Source organism: Chrysochloris asiatica, unplaced genomic scaffold, assembly GCF_000296735.1.
Source record: "Chrysochloris asiatica unplaced genomic scaffold, ChrAsi1.0 scaffold00042, whole genome shotgun sequence".
NCBI lineage: Eukaryota > Metazoa > Chordata > Mammalia > Afrosoricida > Chrysochloridae > Chrysochloris > Chrysochloris asiatica.
Window position 1 is genome coordinate 20,548,611 of NW_006408560.1, and position 3,263 is coordinate 20,551,873.

At 41.2% G+C, this 3,263-nt stretch overlaps 1 pseudogene; it reads left to right on the forward strand.

Moving 5' to 3' along the window:
• Positions 1-1,938, forward strand: part of LOC102834665 — a 7,896-nt pseudogene extending 5,958 nt beyond the window's left edge.
• Positions 1,939-3,263: the final 1,325 nt, after the last annotated feature.

Here is a 3,263-nt window from a genome sequence, read left to right on the forward strand (position 1 = left end):
TGTTTTGGTGAATGAGTATTCTGGAACACTTAATTGTGCTCATGTGGCACTTGTACATAGGCCAAGAGGTAGTTCTTCTAACAGAACAAGGGGACACTGAATGGTTTAAAATTAGGTAAGGTGTGCACTAGTATTGTATTCTTTCACCATACTTATTCAATCTGTATGTTTAATAAATTATCTGAGAAGTTGAATTAAATGAAGAAGAATGTAGCATCAGGATTAGAGGAAAACTCATTAACAACCTGTGATATGCAGATGATACAACCTTGCTTGCTGAAAGTGAAGAGGACTTACTTACTGATGAAGACCGAAGACCACAGCCTTCAGTATGAGCTGCACCTCAACGTTAAGAAAACAAAAATTCTCACCATTGGACCAATAAATTTTATATAATGTTCCACTGCTATTCATAAGGTGTTCAGTGGCTAACCTTTTAGGAGTGGTCTGTCTCTCCTTTTTCCTAGTTTGCTTCCTAGTTTTTATGAAAACTCTGATGAAACCAGTTTACTATGTATGTTCCATGGAGTCGGTTCCGACTCATAGTGACCCTGTACAGGGTTTCCAAGGCTGAAAATCTTTGCGGGAGCAGAAAACCTTATCTTTCTCCCACAGAACAGCTGGTAGTTTCAAACAGCTGACTGTGAGATTAGCAGCCCAATTCACAACCACTATGCTACCAGAGCTCCTTCAGTCCACTATGAGTGGCCTTAAAATATTGGTGACAAAGCTTCCAGCATCAAAACAACACACAAGCCATCACAATATGACAAACTGGCAGATTTGTGGTTGTGGTTTGATGTTACTGCTATGTACCTATCATTGAATTGGTTCTGACTCTTAGTGACTCTGAATAGGGTTTCCAAGTTTGTAAATATTTACAGAAGCAGAAAGCCTGAAACTGCTGACCTTGTGGTTAGCAGTTCAACCTGTAAGCCACTGTTACTAGGGTGATAATAGCAATAATTTGCTGCTCACCTATTCTACGCTTGGAATATGCTATGCACTTTATAAGTAGTATCTCATCCAATCCCAACAATTCAATGAAGACACTGTTTCTATCTTGGAAAAGTTAAAAAATTACCAGTGTCACACAGTTAATAGTTATAACAGAATTGGGATTCAAATTCAGGCTAACTAACCCAATAGCTCACTAGTTTGTCCTTAAGAGTTGTGGGTTGAATTGTAAGCTTTTTCCTGGCTGACTTGTTTGTAAAATTTAGGAATCCAAAAGTTGGATTTGGACAGAATTGATGGTTTTGCCAGGCAAGTACAACTGGGAGAGGGTATATAGGAGAGAGTTTTGATAATAACTTTATATAATTTAAGCTTGATTAGGATGAAAGTGATGGAATTAGGATCATGAAAGATCATGAAAAGGTAATTGGATCTATTAAGTGTGGGCACAGGAATAGAGGTTAAAGGATTGTTGGAGTTGGGATACTAGAGGAAGTAAAATAGAAAAGTCATGATCAGAGAATGGAATGTTTGAAATTAAGATGATAGAAGGGGTATAGTTTTCAATAACAGTAGGATAAGGGTATAACTATAAAAATGAAAGGTTGAGAGCTGCGGAATCACAGCCAGGTCTGCTCTTGGTCCACGCTGTCTGTCCAGCGTCCACTGCTGCCATAGGAGTGCAGGTGGAGACCATCTCCCCCGAAGCACGGCCAGACCTGCGTGGTGCATTACACAGAGATGCTTGAAGACAGAAAGAAATTTGACTCCTCCCAGGACAGAAACAAGCCCTTTAAGTTTATGCTAGGCAAGCAGGAGGTGATCCGAGGCTGGGAAGAAGGGGTTGCTCAGATGAGTGTGAGTCAAAGAGCCAAACTGACCATCTCCCCAGACTATGCCTACGGTGCCACTGGACACCCAGGCATCATCCCACCAAACGCCACTCTCGTCTTTGATGTGGAGCTTCTAAAACTGGAATGACAAGAATGGCCTCCTCCCCTAACTACCTGTTCTTGGATCTGTCACAGAGGGAGCTGGCGCCTCCAGACACGCGCACGCGCACGTGACTCTGTAAACATCAACCCTGACTGAATGTGTTCTGTCACTCAGCTTTGCTTCTGACACCTGTTTCTTCTTCCCCTTTTTCCTTGTATATATGTGACTTAAACTATATGCCATCCACCTCTGTTACTCATTTTATTTCATTCTGGTTTTGGGGTGAAGATTCAGTTTCAGTCTTTTGGATCTAGGTTTTCAATTAAGCATATGATCTAGTATTAAAAGCACAATGGGTGAACTTTAGAATAAGGATTGGTGTGGGGTGGGAGGAGGGTACAAGAAACTTTATTTTATCTTATTTTTTTGGATGAAACTTATATTATATATTAAACATTCGTGCTGCTGCGCTGCAAAGCCATAGCAGATGTGAGGCATTGAGGGAAGAATTTTTCTCCAAGTTGAGTAATGTCCTTGGGTTGAATTCAAAGCCCTACCCCAAACTGAAGTAGGGAAGCGGAGCACCTTTGCCTCCCCTGGCCCCACTCACCTTCCCCTTAAACCTTCTGCCTTCAAAAGCAGATGGTTTCCACTGTGGTGTTGGACACTATGGGCCAGCATGGACCTCTGAAGCCTTCTTTATGGCCTGGTTTGCCTTTTTTTTTTTGGCCATCCTATGTTTTTTCTAAGAGATTTTCAGGACTTTTGTAATTTTCGTAACTATCAAAACTCCACCACTTCCTAAATTTTAAGAACTTTAGTTGAAAGTTTAAATTGAAGGTTCTGTTTGTAGACACTTAACACCCAATGAAAGCCCAGCCATCATGACAAATCCTTGAGTGTTCGCTAAGAAAATGATGCTGGTCATCGCAGCTTCAGCATCTCCTGTTTTTTGATGTTAAGCTCCCCCTGCTGATCTCAACGGTTTCCTTTCTTTTTCCTTCCTCCTCTTACCCCTTTGCTGTCCTATATAGTGATTTGGTGAGAGAAGTTGCTGCTGACCCACTCCTCCTCCCATCTTTTGCACCACTTAAGAATTTTATTATTGCAATAAAAGTGCTTTATGCTGGCTTTTCAAAAAAAAAAAGAAAGGTTGAAAAGGAGTGAAAGTGGTGGAAGACATGATGATTGGAGGAGAGATCAAGGAGCTGAAAAAGTAGGGCAGTGCAAAGGTCACCCTCATGGCTAGAATTACAAAAGGAATGGTTTAGAAGAATGTAAGGGTTATCCAGAGTTTAAACTCTTCAAGGAATCAGGTGTTGTTGTTGTTAAGTGCCTTCGAGTCGGTTCCGACCCATAGCGACCCTGTA